The sequence below is a fragment of the Arachis ipaensis genome, chromosome B3 (assembly GCF_059453495.1).
Source record: "Arachis ipaensis isolate K30076 ecotype BB chromosome B3, ASM5945349v1, whole genome shotgun sequence".
Classification (NCBI taxonomy): Eukaryota; Viridiplantae; Streptophyta; class Magnoliopsida; order Fabales; family Fabaceae; genus Arachis; species Arachis ipaensis.
This window is the reverse complement of record NC_142438.1, coordinates 63,189,175-63,206,090: the sequence shown is the minus strand read 5'-3', so window position 1 is coordinate 63,206,090 and position 16,916 is coordinate 63,189,175. Positions and strand designations below refer to the sequence as shown.

Here is a 16,916-nt window from a genome sequence, read left to right as displayed (position 1 = left end):
TTATGGCCTTGCACTCTCTTTTTGGATTCTTTTGTATTGCTTGGGACAGTACTAGGAGGAGTTTCAGTGACTCTTTTACTCAGCTGGCCCACTTGTGCCTCCAGATTTCTAATGGAGGACCTTGTTTCATTCATGAAACTTAGAGTGGCCTTAGATAGATCAAAGACTATATTTGTTAAGCTAGATAGACTCTGTCAGAATTCTCTGTCTGTTGCTGAGAGGATGATGGAAAAGGCTTGCTATTGCTAAACCTGTTTCTTCCACCATTATTAAAGCCTTGTTGAGGCTTTTGTTGATCCTTCCATGAGATATTTGGATGATTTCTCCATGAGGAATTATAGGTATTTCCGTAGGTTCTCCCATGTAATTCACCTCTGCTATTGCAGGATTCTCATGATCATAAGCTTCTTCTTCAGAAGATGCCTCTTGAGTACTGTTGGATGCAGCTTGCAATCCATTCAGACTCTGAGAAATTATACTAACTTGCTGAGTCAATATTTTATTCTGAGCCAATATGACATTCATAGTATCAATTTCAAGAACTCCCATCCTCTGAGGCGTCCCATTACTCACAGGATTCCTTTCAGAAGTGTACATGAACTGGTTTTGCAACCATGTCAATGAGTTCCTGAGCTTCTGCAGGCGTTTTCTTTAGGTGAATGGATCCACCTGTAGAATGGTCCAATGACATCTTAGCTAATTCAGACAAACCATCATAGAATATATCCAGGATGGTCCATTCTGAAAGCATGTCAGAAGGACACTTTTTGGTCAGTTGCTTGTATCTTTCCCATGCTTCATAGAGGGATTCACCTTCTTTCTGTTTGTAGATTTGAACATCCACTCTAAGTTTGCTAAGCTTTTCAGGAGGAAAGAACTTGGCTAAGAAAGTCGTGACCAGCTTATCCCAAGAGTTCAGGCTATCTTTAGGTTGAGAGTCCAACCATGTTCTAGCTCTATCTCTTACAGTAAATGGGAAAAGCATAAGCCTGTAGACCTCGGGATCAACCCCATTGGTCTTAACAGTATCATAGATCTGCAAGAATTCAATTAAGAACTGAAAAGGATCTTCTGATGGAAGTCCATGAAACTTGCAATTCTGTTGCATCAGAGAAACTAATTGAGACTTTAGCTCAAAATTGTTTACTCCAATGGCAGGGATTGAGATGCTTCTTCCATGTAAGTTGGAATTTGGTGCAGTGAAGTCACCAGGCATCTTCCTTGCATTGTTGTTGGGTTCGGCCATGTCTCCTTCTTTTTAAAAAATTTCTGTCAGATTTTCTCTAGAGAGTTATGCTTTAGCTTCCCTTAGCTTCCTCTTCAGAGTCCTTTCAGGTTCAGGATCAACTTCAACAAGAATGTTCTTATCCTTGTTCCTGCTCATATGAAAAGGAAGATAACAGAAAAGAAAATATGGAATCCTCTATGTCACAGTATAGAGATTCCTTATATGAGTATAAGAAGAGAAGAATAGAAGAAAGAAAAGATAAGAATTCGAACACAGAGGAGAAGAGTTGGTTCGAATTTTTGAGTAGAAGAGAAGTGTTAGTAAATAAATAAATAATTAAGAGATGAGAGAGAGGAAAATTCAAAAATTAAAAATAAAATGAAAAATATTTTTTTTGTTTTTATGTTGACTATTAATTAGAATTCGAAATTTAAGATGGGAAATAAAATTAAATTAAAAATTAAGACAATTAGTTAATTAAAACAAATTTTGAAAAAGGGGTTAGTAATTTTCGAAAACAAGAGAGAGAAAAGTAGTTAGGTGATTTTGAAAAAGATATGATTGAAATAGTAAACTTTTAAAAATAAACCAAAAAGTCAAGTGGTTAATTGAAAAAGATTTAAAAATCAAATTTAAAAGGGTGAGAAGTTAGAAAAGATTTTGAAATTGATTTTGAAAAAGATGTGATTGAAATTTATTTTGAAAAAAGATTTGAAAAAGAAATTTAAAAAGATATGATTTTAGAAATTAAAGTTGATTACTTGCCAAACAAGAAACTAAAAGATATGAATTTAAAATTTAAAGATTGAACCTTTCTTCATAGGCAAGTAACAAACTTTAAAATTTTTGAATCAATCACATTAATTGTTAGTAAAGATTTTGAAATTATAAAACAAAATAAGAAAAAGATTTTTGAAAATCAATTTGAAATTTTCGAAAATATGAAAGAAAAAATGAAAAAGATTTTGTAGAACCTATGCACAATTACTCAAGAGGGGGGTGAATTGAGTATTGCAACAACAATGAATCTTTTTGCGAAAGTTAAAGACAATATACAAAAGTGTTATTGTACTAGTATTTTTCCAAGAGCTTAACTCAATTGCTAAGCATTTATAAGGAGCTTTTACTTTCCAATAGACACCAACTCAAATAAATTGATCAAGCTTTTCACCAATCGGACTTAAGCTATTCCTTAAGTACTTACGAAGCTACTTTTCGATCACAATTTATTTGCTCAAAGGTAAAAGACAATAATATAGAAGAGATGAGTTTGGAGAGATGCAAACGCTATTTAGAGTGGTTCGGCACAATCCTTGTCCTACGTCCACTTTCTTTCTCAATCGCTATTGAGAAGTTCCACTATTGCCAAGCTTCAAGGTGCTCGCGCAAAACCTTTTACAATCCGAGTCCTTAGTTTCTAACACCTCACGGTATATGATCACCACTCGTATACTAACCCACTCCACTTAGAGATTCCTTCTCTAAGATTTGCCTTGAGTACTTAGTATACTTCTTTGGTATCCTCACCGACTATAGTGTTTATAACTCTTGACTCAACCTTGGAGATCACACTCCAATTTACAAAGTGTTACAAGAAAACAATTCTCAAAGAATTGTTGAGATGAAATGAGTACTCTCTAGAAGAGTGTATGATTACAAGTTTAGCACTATTGAACCAATTGATATTGCTCTCTCAAATTGTATATTATAACACCTTAAAAATGTGTAGAATGAAAGAATATGAACAAGATAGTTTGCAAATACTCACATATATGAAATAAGGCTTCAATCCATCTATTTATAGACTCCCCAAACCTTAGAAACGTTGGGGAGTTAATAGGATGGAGCCGTTTTGTTAAAACTAGCCGTTTTTTTATGTTTTTGAATCATTTGCATCGATGCAAATGTGTCTTTGAAGCTGAAATTTGAATTTTCAGCTAGGTTGCATCGATGCAAACATCTTTGCATCGATGCAAAAAGTCGTTGCATGCTTTGCATCGATGCAAGATGAGTGTGCATCGATGCAAACCTTAAAGAATGGCTTAAAATCACTTCAAAATGCTTAGGATTGATCTCAAACTTGTTGGAGTCAATTCCTATGCTTTTGTACCTTTGAAAACAAGTTTTTAAACCATTTGGCTAGCATCGAATTGCAAGATGTGCATCAAAACATTTTGTGAGTGTGTGTTGAGAGATTTAGCAATTGGTTCTTAACAAGAAGTTACCTAAGTCCTAAGACACTATACTTGTCTTCAAATGTTGTGGACTTGAGTTTCTTGTTGTTGTTGTGTTGCTTTCAACTCTTCATTCCTCAACGTTGAATGATGGTTGATCTTTCAACATGCTTGTTCATTCAAGTTGTTTGTTGGTTTGTCTTTCATGTCGTTTGTTGGTTTGTCATTCATCAAAACCTACGAATACAAACTTCGCATACAAGCAACATGATTTACAATTTCCCCCTTTTTGATAATGACAAACCAATTTTGAGGATATGCATTTATAAATGATTTTGAAAGCAACAATAATGCACTTTGTTTTATAGAAAGCTTTGGAGAAGACTTCACAAAAAAAATTTTGCAGGAGTTCCCCCTAAATATGTGCATTTGTTCCCTTAAAGGGCGTTTATCAAAGAAAACGATTTAGATATCAAAGTTTTTGCTTAGCGGAAGTCTTTTTGAAATCATTGTTTCGCAAACTTATTTCTTCTTTTCAAATCCTCAAACTTCTTCTTTTTCAAGAGTTCAAAATTTCAAATATCCTCAAACTTCTCTTCCCCCTTTTGACATTATCAAAAAGAAAGGAGTTTGAAACGTGTCATAGAAGCATGCATAAAACAATGAATTTTTTTTTTTTAAGTTCAATATCTCTATTAATCTCAAGGATGAGATATTCCCCCTTTCAAAAAGAATTTGATTTCCTCTTTTTATATATAACAAGCATGCATAATTCCCCCTAAAGAAGTGAAATATATTAAAGCATGCACATTAACTTAAAATAGGGGTACCAAGCCTATTTTGAGTTATTCACCAAATAAGCATACAAGCATTAATCATTAAACAAAATTATGAAGGAAATATCAAAGTATTTAAACCATAATAGAAATCCTTAGCTTACTAGGAGTTAGTTTAACAATTCATATAATCAAATAAACATAATATAAACTTCAATTTGTTGATCCTCCATTGTTTATAATCTTCAAATTCTTCAATCTACCTCAAGATTAATCACTCATTCATCAACTCATAAACCTACAAAACAATGGCTAATTGGATATCTCCAATGCTTAAGTTAGTAAGAGATACAAAAATAGCAATATAAATGCAATGAATTCAAATAAATCATATTAGATTAGAATCCAAGATACCAAGTTCATTTCGGATGTTAAAAAAACTTTCTTTACATAAAGGTTTAGTGAAGATGTCCACTAGTTGTTTACTAGTTTCGACAAATTCAATAACCACATCACCCTTTTCAACATGGTCTCTTATGAAGTGATGTCTAATCTCAATATGCTTGGTTCTTGAATGTTGAACCGGATTCTTGGTTAAATTTATTGCACTAGTATTATCACATTTGATAGGAATGTGATCAAGCATGAGTCCATAGTCCACAAGTTGTTGTTTCATCCATAAAATTTGGGCACAACAACTACCGGCGGCTACATACTCGGCTTCGGCGGTAGACAAGGCTACACTTACTTGTTTCTTACTATGCCATGAAACAAGAGAGTTTCCTAGCAAGTGACAAGTGCCGCTAGTGCTTTTCCTATCCAATTTGCAACCGGCAAAATCGGAATCGGAATAACCAATCAAATCACAAGTAGAACCTTTCGGATACCACAATCCAACATTTAATGTTCCTATGAGATACTTCATAATCCTTTTCACCGCACTTAAATGAGATTCCTTAGGATTAGCTTGGTATCTCGCACACATGCATACACTAAACATGATATCTGGCCTACTTGCCGTTAGATAAAGTAATGATGCTATCATGCCTCTATACTTCTTTACATCTATGTTTTTACCTTGTTCATCTTTGTCAAGGTAGCAAGTAGTGCTCATTGGTGTGTCCATTGCCTTAGCATTGTCCATTCCAAATATTTTGAGCAATTCCTTGCAATATTTGGTTTGGCTAACGAAAGTTCCTTCTTTTCCTTGTTTGATTTGAAGACCGAGGAAGAAGTTGAGTTCGCCCATCATGGACATTTCAAATTCACTTTGCATGAGGTTTGAGAAAAACTTGCAAAGTGATTCGTTAGTTGAACCAAATATTATGTCATCGACGTAAACTTGTACCAAAAGGATATTTTTGTTTTCAATCATGATAAATAAAGTTGTATCAACCTTCCCTCTTCTAAAACCCTTTTCTATTAAAAACTTGCTCAAACGTTCATACCAAGCTCTTGGAGCTTGTTTAAGACCATAAATAGCTTTCTTGAGTTTAAAAACATGATTAGGATTTTCATAATCCTCAAAACCGGGAGGTTGTTCAACATATACTTCTTCTTGAATGAAACCATTAAGAAAGGCACTCTTAACATCCATTTGATAAAGTTTGAAGTTATAAGAGGATGCAAAAGCAAGTAACATCCTAATAGCTTCTAATCTAGCTACGGGAGCATAAGTTTCGTCATAATCAATGCCTTCCTCTTGATTATAACCTTTAGCTACCAATCTAGCTTTGTTTCTAACAATTGTACCATTTTCATCGAGTTTATTTCTAAAAACCCATTTTGTTCCTACAATTTGTTTGATTACTTGGTTTAGGCACCAATTCCCAAACGTCATTTCGTTTGAATTGGTTAAGCTCCTCTTGCATTGCCATAGCCCAATGTTCATCATCAATTGCGGACTCAATGGTAGATGGTTCAATTTGAGAAACAAAAGCACTATATGCAAATAAATTTCTAAAAGTGGATCGAGTTGTTACCCCTTTCGAAACATCACCAATGACGTTGTCTAGAGGATGATCCTTTGAAGTACGCCAGTCCTTTGGAAGTGCATTTATTTGTGCTTGTGATGGTTCAATTTCTTCAACTTGAACACTGTCCTTTGTTGAGCTTGTAGAGGCTTTATTTAAATCTTTTTCTTTGTCTTCACCATTCAAATTTAGTGAATCAAAGTTTTCTACATTTTCATCAAAATCTTTTCTAGCACAACAACGGTTAGTTTCATCAAAAGCGACATGATACTTTCTTCCATAGTCATGATGCGTTTATTATATACTCTAAAAGCTTTGCTAGTTAAAGAGTAGCCTAAGAAGATTCCTTCATCAGCCTTAGCATCAAATTTGCCTAAGTTATCTTTTCCATTATTTAGAATAAAGCATTTACAGCCAAAGACGTGAAGGTGGAAAATATTTGGCTTTCTTCCTTTGTACAATTCGTACGGTGTTTTCTTAAGAATAGGTCGAATGATAATCCTATTCATAACATAACACGCGGTACTAACCGCATCCGCCCAAAAGTACTTAGGAATATTAGCCTCATTGAGCATAGTTCTCGCCATTTCTTCTAAATGACGATTTTTCCTTTCAACCACACCATTTTGTTGTGGTGTTCTAGGAGAGGAAAAATTATGCTCAATGCCATTTTCTTCACAAAAAGTTTCAAAAAGATTGTTTTCAAATTCTCCACCATGATCACTTCTAATAGATGATATATGCAAATTCTTTTCATTTTGAATAACTTTGGCTAATCTTTTGAATGCTCGAAATGCATCACTCTTGTTTGCTAGGAACAAGGTCCATGTAAATCGAGAGTAATCATCAACAATAACTAAAGCATAGTAATTGCCACCAAAGCTCATAGTCCTAGAAGGACCAAATAAATCCATGTGCAAAAGTTGTAATGGCCTTGTTGTTGAAACAATGTTTTTGGATTTAAAAGAGGCCTTTACTTGTTTTCCCTTTTGACATGCGTCGCAAAGGACGTCTTTTTCAAAACGTAGCTTTGGTAAGCCAATTACTAACTCTTTAGAGACCAACTTGCTAAGATGGTCCATGTTAGCATGAGCTACTCTACGATGCCATAACCAAGTTTCATCATTTTTACTAACAAGGCATTTCACATCATTTGAGGAAACTTCATCTAGATTAATCATGTATACATTGTCAACACGGTGCCCAATTAGCACAATTTCATTAGTGTCTTGCCTTTTTATCAAACAACATTTTGGATCAAAGGTGACTAAGTTTCCTTTGTCACAAAGTTGGCTAACACTAATGAGATTATGTTTGAGACCTTTGACAAGTATAACATTATCTATGGAGGTAGAAGAATTTTTACCAACTTTTCCAACGCCGATTACTTTGCCGGTGTTGTTGTCTCCATAGATCACGTTTCCTCCGTTTGTAGGCTCTATTGCAGTGAACTTTGATTCATCGCCGGTCATGTGTTTGGAGCATCCACTATCAACATACCAATTTGTATCCTTAGCTCCAACACGTACCTACAAAACAATTAAAATTGGGATTTAGGTACCCAAGTGAATTTGGGTCCTTGATGGTTAGTATGAGCATAATGCCCATAAGGTGCCCATCTCGTATCTTGACTACGAAAGTTTATATGTTTAATTCTAGTAAAGCATACGGGTGCTATATGACCTACTTTATTACAATAATGACATATGACATTTGGATTATGCATCCTATGCATGTTTCTAAATGGTTGCCTAGGTTGTTTCCTAAATGCAACATCTTTTGATCTATATGCATTGTGATTATAATTTCTAAATGAAGCATGTTGAGGAGGATGTTTAAAGGCTTCATTCCTTTTAGGCATGCTTGCCTTTTGGGCTTGCGGTTGCCTAATAGGAGTTTTAGTATTTTTAAATTTTCCTTTTTCAAAACCTAAACCTTCCTTATTATGAACATGCTTTTGGTTTTTCAACATTTTATCTAAGTTCTTTAAAGATTCATTGAACTTAGCTAAAGTGTTCTTAAGATTTGTAATTTCATTTTCATGCATTTTACAAGATTTGTATGGATCACTACTTGTGCTACACTTATCTTTTCCAAGATTGATATTCTCGTTTTTCAACATCTCATTTTGTTTTAAAAGATCCATATTCTTTTTCTTTAGGAGAGAATAATCTTGGGTAAGTTTTGTGTACACCTCAAGTAAGGCATCATATTCATCTTGTAAATTAAAAGAAGTGGAGTTGTCATTACTAACCTTTTCTTCGCTTGCCATTAAGCAAAGATTTGCAACCTCGTCGTCATCGGAGTCGGATTCATCCTCGTTCTCCCATGATATGTATGCTTTCTCCTTCTTCTTAAATTTCTTGTTTTTGTCCTCCTTTTGAAGTTTTGGACAATTGGGTTTAATGTGTCCAACTTCTCCACACTCATAGCATTTTGGTACCTTTGTTTTGCTCTTGAAGTTTTTCTTCATTGCAAACTTATTGAATCCTTTTAATAAGAGTGCAAATTCTTCATCTCCTTCTTCTTCATTATCATCACTCTCTTCTTGTAGTGATGTTGTTTTGAGGGCGAGACTTTTCTTCTTGCTTTCTTCACCTTTTTGTCTATTTAGCATAGTCATTTCATAGGTGAGAAGATTACCTCGTAGTTGATCAAATGTAAGTTGATCATAGAGCCTTCCTTCCACAATGGCGTTCACTTTGGAGTTCCATTTTGGTGTAAGGCTTGTAAGCACCTTGGTCACAATTTGTTTATCATTGTATTTTGTGCCAAGCATGCTTAGGTTGTTGAAGATCTTGGAGAGTTTTTCAAGAGCTTCTTCAATGCTCTCTTCATCTTTCATTTTAAAATTTTCCCATTCATGAACCAACATAAATACCTTTGATTCTTTAACGTGGTCGGTTCCTTCGTAAGTGATTTGGAGTTTATCCCAAATCTCTTTAGCGGTTTCACATGTAGAGATCTTCATATAATCATGCTCGTTAAGTGCACAATGAATGAAGTTGATGGCTTTATCATTCATTGCCACTTTCTTCCAATCATCGTCACTATATTCATTTTCTCCTTTCGGTACTTGCTTTAAGACGGAGACTTCTCCTTCTTTAGCGCTTGTTGTCTTTGTTGGAATGTGATTTCCATTCTCAATCACTTTCCAAATTCTCACATCTTGAGAACGGATCCAAATTCTCATCTTATTTTTCCAATAAGAGTAATTTGTTCCGCTAAAAAGAGGAGGTCTAGCGGTTGAGTTACCTTCACTAGTGTTGTTGTTGTTAAAGCTTGTGCTTGCCATGATCTTTTCCCTTAAATGGTTAAGTCTTTCAAAGGGTTAAGCTCTGATGCCACTTGTAGAACCTATGCACAATTACTCAAGAGGGGGGGTGAATTGAGTATTGCAACAACAATGAATCTTTTTGCGAAAGTTAAAGACAATATACAAAAGTGTTATTGTACTAGTATTTTTCCAAGAGCTTAACTCAATTGCTAAGCATTTATAAGGAGCTTTTACTTTCCAATAGACACCAACTCAAATAAATTGATCAAGATTTTCACCAATCGGACTTAAGCTATTCCTTAAGTACTTACGAAGCTACTTTTCGATCACAATTTATTTGCTCAAAGGTAAAAGACAATAATATAGAAGAGATGAGTTTGGAGAGATGCAAACGCTATTTAGAGTGGTTCAGCACAATCCTTGTCCTACGTCCACTTTCTTTCTCAATCGCTATTGAGAAGTTCCACTATTGCCAAGCTTCAAGGTGCTCGCGCAAAACCTTTTACAATCCGAGTCCTTAGTTTCTAACACCTCACGGTATATGATCACCACTCGTATACTAACCCACTCCACTTAGAGATTCCTTCTCTAAGATTTGCCTTGAGTACTTAGTATACTTCTTTGGTATCCTCACCGACTATAGTGTTTATAACTCTTGACTCAACCTTGGAGATCACACTCCAATTTACAAAGTGTTACAAGAAAACAATTCTCAAAGAATTGTTGAGATGAAATGAGTACTTTCTAGAAGAGTGTATGATTACAAGTTTAGCACTATTGAACCAATTGATATTGCTCTCTCAAATTGTATATTATAACACCTTAAAAATGTGTAGAATGAAAGAATATGAACAAGATAGTTTGCAAATACTCACATATATGAAATAAGGCTTCAATCCATCTATTTATAGACTCCCCAAACCTTAGAAACGTTGGGGAGTTAATAGGATGGAGCCGTTTTGTTAAAACTAGCTGTTTTTTTATGTTTTTGAATCATTTGCATCGATGCATAACACTTTGCATCGATGCAAATGTGTCTTTGAAGCTGAAATTTGAATTTTCAGCTAGGTTGCATCGATGCAAGATGAGTGTGCATCGATGCAAACCTTAAAGAATGGCTTAAAATCACTTCAAAATGCTTAGGATTGATCTCAAACTTGTTGGAGTCAATTCCTATGCTTTTGTACCTTTGAAAATAAGTTTTTAAACCATTTGGCTAGCATCGAATTGCAAGATGTGCATCAAAACATTTTGTGAGTGTGTGTTGAGAGATTTAGCAATTGGTTCTTAACAAGAAGTTACCTAAGTCCTAAGACACTATACTTGTCTTCAAATGTTGTGGACTTGAGTTTCTTGTTGTTGTTGTGTTGCTTTCAACTCTTCATTCCTCAACGTTGAATGTTGGTTGATCTTTCAACATGCTTGTTCATTCAAGTTGTTAGTTGGTTTGTCTTTCATGTCGTTTGTTGGTTTGTCATTCATCAAAACCTACGAATACAAACTTCGCATACAAGCAACATGATTTACAGATTTGATTTTTGAAAAAGATTTGAAAAAGATAGAATTTTTAAATTGAAAATTGACTTGACTAATAAGAAACAATTGACTTTTAAAACTTTATGACTAAATCAATTCAAATTTTTGAAAATTATGAGAGAATAAGGGAAAGATATTTTTTTTATTTTTGAATTTTTAATGAAGAAAGAGAAAAACATAAAAATGATGCAAAACATAAAAATTATGAATCAAAACACATGATGCATGCAAGAACACTTTGAATGTCAAGATGAACACCAAGAACTTATTTTTGAAAAATTTTTAAGAAAAGAAAAACATGCAAGACACCAAACTTAGAAATTTTCAAACTTTAGACACTAACAAATTGAAAATGCATATGAAAAACAAGAAAAGACACCAAAAAAGAAAAATTTAAAGATCAAACAAAGAAATTCATCAAGAACAACTTGAAGATCATGAAGAACAAATGCATGAGTTTTCAAAAATTCTAATGATATTAAAAAGATGCAATTGACACCAAACTTAAAAATTGACACAAGACTCAAACAAGAAACATCAAATTTTTTTGGTCTCTATGATTTTGTTAATATATTTTTTTGGATTTTTCGAAAATTAATTGGAAAAAGAAAAATAAGGATTTCAAAATTTTTAATGAAAATTCCAGGAATCACGCAATGTTAGTCTAAAGCTCCGGTCCAGGAATTAGACATGGCTTAATAGCCAGCCAAGCTTTCAGTGAAAGCTCCGGTCCAAAACACTAGACATGGCCAATGGCCAGCCAAGCTTTAGCATACAAATCAGGCATACAACAGCTGATACGATGGGAGTCCAAGGACTCTTTGTGATGATAAGTTGAAACCTCGGTCCAAAAGAATTAGACATGGCTTCACAGCCAGCCAGACTTCAACAAATCATCATGAAACTCTAGAATTCATTCTTAAAAATTCTAAAGGCATAGAATAATTTATTTTTTATTTTTTTTTTGAAAATTTTTTCGAAAATTAAAAATAATAAAAATAAAAGCTTAAAATCAAAATAAAATTACCTAATCTGAGCAACAAGATGAACCGTCAGTTGTCCAAACTCGAACAATCCCCGGCAACGGCACCAAAAACTTGGTGCACAAAATTGTGATCGTTCATTCCTTGGTAACGGCACTAAAAACTTAACACACACGTTCATAATCTTAATTCTTTGTCACAACTTCGCACAACTAACCAGCAAGTGCACTGCGTCGTCCAAGTAATAAACCTTACGTGAGTAAGGGTCGATCCCACGGAGATTGTCGGCTTGAAGCAAGCTATGGTCACCTTGTAAATCTCAGTCAGGCGGATTCAAATGGTTATAGAGTTTTAATAATTAAAATATAATTAAAATATAAAATAGGATAGAAATACTTATGTAATTCATTGGTGAGAATTTCAGATAAGCATATGGAGATGCTTTTGTTCCTTCTGAACCTCTGCTTTCCTACTATCTTCATCCAATCCTTCATACTCCTTTCCATGGCAAGCTGTATGTTGGGCATCACCGTTGTCAATGGCTACATCCCGTCCTCTCAGTGAAAATGGTCCAAAATGCACTGTCACCGCACGGCTAATCATCTGTCAGTTCTCGATCATGCCGAAATAGGATTTAGTAATCCTTTTGCGTCTGTCACTACGCCCAGCACTCGCGAGTTTGAAGCTCGTCACAGCCATCCCTTCCCAGATCCTACTCGGAATACCACAGACAAGGTTTAGACTTTCTGGATCTCAAGAATGGCTACCAATAATTCTAGCCTATAACACGAAGACTCTGATCGTAGATCAGGAGGCCAAGAGATATGCATTCAAGCTTGTTTACATGTAGAACAGAAGTGTTTGTTAGGCACGCGTTCATAAGTGAGAATGGTGATGAGTGTCACATAATCATCACATTCATCATGTTCTTGTGTGAAAATGAATATCTTAGAGAAGAAATAGGCTTGAATTGAATAGAAAAATAATAGTACTTTGCATTAATTCATGAGGAACAACAGATCTTCACACCTTAATCTACGGTGTGTAGAAACTCTACCGTTGAAAATACATAAGTGAAAATAGGGTAGACATGGCCGAGTGGCCAGCCACCCATGGAGGTCTTAGAGATCTAAAATGATCAAAAGATGATCTCGAAAATGATCCAAAGATATTTAACACAATAGTAAAAAGTTCTATTTACACTAAACTAGTTACTAGGGTTACAGAAATAAGTAAATGATGCAGAAATCCACTTCTGGGCCACTTGGTGTGTGCTTGGGCTGAGCATTGAGGCTTTCATGTGTAGAGGTCTTCCTTGGAGTTAAACGCCAGTTTGTAACCTGTTTCTGGCATTTAACTCTGCTTTGCAACCTGTTTCTGGCGTTTAACTCCAGAATAGGGCAGAAAGCTGGCGTTGAACGCCAGTTTGCGTTAGCTAAAATCTGGCAAAGTATGGACTATTATATATTTCTGGAAAGCCCTGGATGTCTACTTTCAAACTCAATTGAGAGCGCACCATTTGGACTCTTGTAGCTCCAGAAAATCCACTTTGAGTGCAGGGAGGTCAGAATCCAACAGCATCTGCAGTCCATCTTCAGCCTCTGAATCTGATTTTTGCTCAAGTCCCTCAATTTTAGCCAGAAAATACCTAAAATGACAGAAAAACACACAAACTCGTAGTAAAGTCCAGAAATATGATTTTTATTTAAAAAATAATTAAAATATATTAAAAACTAACTAAATCATACTAAAAACTATGGAAAAATAATGCCAAAAAGCGTATAAATTATCCGCTCATCAAGGAGTTTCAGTAATCTTCTTACTCAGCTGACCCACCTGTGCCTCCAAATTTCTAATGGAGGACCTAGTTTCATTCATGAAACTTAGTGTGGTCTTGGATAGATCAGAGACTATAGTTGCCAGGCCAGAATGGCTCTGTTCAGAATTCTCTGTCTGTTGCTGAGAAGATGATGGAAAAGGCTTGCTATTGCTAAACATATTTCTTCCACCATTATTATTGAAGCCTTGTTGAGGCTTCTGTTGGTTCTTCCATGAGAAATTTGGATGATTTCTCCATGAAGGATTATAGGTGTTTCCATAGGGTTCTCCCATGTAATTTACCTCTGCCATTACAGGGTTCTCAGGATCATAAGCTTCTTCTTCAGAAGATGCTTCTTTAGTACTGTTGGATGCAGCTTGTAATCCATTCAGACTCTGAGAAATCATATTGACTTACTAAGTCAATATTTTGTTCTGAGCCAATATGGCATTCAGAGTATCAATTTCAAGAACTCCCTTCTTCTGAGGCGTCCCATTGTTCACAGGATTCCTTTCAGAGGTGTACATGAACTGGTTATTTGCAACCATTTCAATGAGTTTCTGAGCTTCTGCAGGGGTTTTCAAATGAAGAGATTCTCCTGCAGAATGGTCCAATGACATTTTTTGACAACTCAGACAGACCATCATAGAATATACATATGATGCTCCATTCTGGAAGCATGTCAGTAGGACACCTTTTGATCAATTGCTTATATCTTTCCCAAGCTTCATAGAAGGACTCACCTTCCTTCTGTCTGAAGGTTTGAATTTCCACTCTAAGCTTGCTCATCTTTTGAGGTGGAAAGAATTTGGCCAGGAAAGTACTGACCAGCTTTTCCCAAGAGTTCAGGCTTTCCTTAGGTTGTGAATCCAACCATGTTCTAGCTTTGTCTCTTACAGCAAAAGGGAAAAGCATAAGCCTGTAGGCCTCGGGATCAACTCCATTGGTCTTGGCAGTGTCACAGATTTGCAAGAATTCAGCTAAGAACTGATGAGGATCTTCCAATGGAAGTCCATGAAACTTGCAATTCTGTTGCATTAGAGAAACTAATTGAGGCTTAAGCTCAAAGTTGTTTGCTCCAATGGCAGGAATTGAGATGCCTCTTCCACAAAAGTCAGAAGAGGGTGCAATGAAGTCACCAAGCATCTTCCTTGCATTATTGGCATTGTTGTTATTTTTGGCTGCCATGTCTTCTTCTTTTTCAAAAATTTCTGTTAGGTCCTCTCCAGAGAGTTGTGCTTTAGCTTCTCTTAGCTTCATCTTCAAGGTCCTTTCAGGTTCAGGATCAGCTTCAACCATAATGCCTTTGTCCTTGTTCTTGCTCATATGAAAAAGAAGATAACAAGAAAGTATGGAATCCTCTACGTCATAGTATAGAGATTCCTTTATGTGAGTAGAAGAAAAGAGGAGAGAATAATTTGAACACAGAGTGGGGGAGAGGGTTTGAATTTTTTTAAGAAGAAAAGAGGTGTTAGAAAATAAATAAATAAATAGAAAGAGATGAGAGAGAGAAGAATTTGAATTTAAATTAAAATAAAAGGGAAAATATTTTTGTTTTTATTTTAGTTATTGGTTAGAATTCGAAAATTAGGAAGAGAAATTAAATTAAATTAAATTAAAATTTAAAACAATTAGTTAATTAAAACAAATTTTGAGAAAGGGATTAGTAATTTTCGAAAATTAGAGAGAGAAAATTAGTTAGGTGGTTTTGAAAAAGATATGATTGAAATAGAAAACTTTTAAAATCAAACCAAAAAGTCAGGTAGTTGATTGAAAAAGATTTGAAAATCAATTTTGAAAAGATAAGAGGTTAGAAAAGATTTTGAAATTGATTTTGAAAAAGATATGATTTGAAATTTAATTTGAAAAAGATTTGAAAAGGAAATTTAAAAAGATTTGATTTTGAAATTAAAATTGATTACTTGACTAACAAGAAACTAAAAGATATGATTTTAGAATTTAAAGTTTGATCCCTTCTTAATAGGCAAGTAACAACTTAAAATTTTTGAATCAAAATATTAATTGTTATCAATTAATTTCGAAAATTATGAAATAAAAATAAGAAAAAGATTTTGAAAATCAAATTTTAAAAGTTTTCGAAAATAAAGTAAAAATGAAAAAGATTTGATTTTTGAAAAAGATTTTGAAAAGATAGAATTTTGAAATTGAAATTTATGAGTAAAACAAGGAAAGATATATTTTTTATTTTTGGATTTTTAGTAAAGAGAGCGAAAAACATAAAATTGATGCAGAACACAAGAAATTATGAATCAAAACAACTAATGCATGCAAGAACACTTTGAATGTCAAGATGAACACCAGGAACACTTTGAAGATTAAGATGAACATCAAGACTTATTGTTGAAAATTTTTAAGAAAAGAAAAACATGCAAGACACCAAACTTAAAAATTTTTAAACTTTAGACACTAATAATTCAAAAATGCATATGAAAAATAAGAAAAAACACAAAACATAAAAATGCAAAGATCAAACAAAGAAGATCATCAAGAACAACTTAAAGATCATGAGGAACACATGCATGAGTTTTCGAAAATTTTAAGAACAATTAAAAGGATGCAATTGACACCAAACATAAAATTTGACACTAGACTTTAACAAGAAACACAAAATATTTTTGGTTTTTATTATTTTGTAAAATTTTTTGGATTTTTCGAAAATTATTTGGAAAAAGAAAAATAAGGATTTCAAAATTTTTAATAAGAATTCCAGGAATCATGCAATGTTAGTCTAAAGCTTCGGTCCAGGAATTAGACATGGCTTACTAGCCAGCCAAGCTTTCAGTGAAAGCTCCAGTCCAAAACACTAGACATGGCCAATGGCCAGCCAAGCTTCAGCAGAACATTACATACAACAGCTAAATTGATGAGAAAGAAAAAGAAACTCTTCTAAGGATAAGTGAAACCTCGGTCGAAAAGATTAGACATGGCTTAACAGCCAGCCAGGATTCAACATATCTCATGAAACTCTAGAATTCGTTCTTAAAAATTCTGAACAACATAGAATAATTTAATTTTTTTTTTTGAAAATTTTTCGAAAATAAAAGCAATAAAAACAAAAAGCTTAAAATTAAAATAAAATTACCTAATCTGAGCAACAAGGAGAACCATCAGTTGTCCAAACTCGAACAA

At 34.2% G+C, this 16,916-nt stretch overlaps 2 non-coding genes across 2 annotated transcripts; both read left to right on the top strand.

Annotated features, from left to right (window-relative positions):
* Window positions 1–745: 745 nt before the first annotated feature.
* Window positions 746–853, top strand: LOC148570888 (small nucleolar RNA R71). The gene has a single exon (XR_015908508.1). It is a non-coding gene; the product is annotated as a small nucleolar RNA R71 (small nucleolar RNA).
* Window positions 854–14,441: 13,588 nt separating this feature from the next.
* Window positions 14,442–14,549, top strand: LOC148570887 (small nucleolar RNA R71). The gene has a single exon (XR_015907809.1). It is a non-coding gene; the product is annotated as a small nucleolar RNA R71 (small nucleolar RNA).
* The last annotated feature ends 2,367 nt before the right edge of the window (window positions 14,550–16,916 follow it).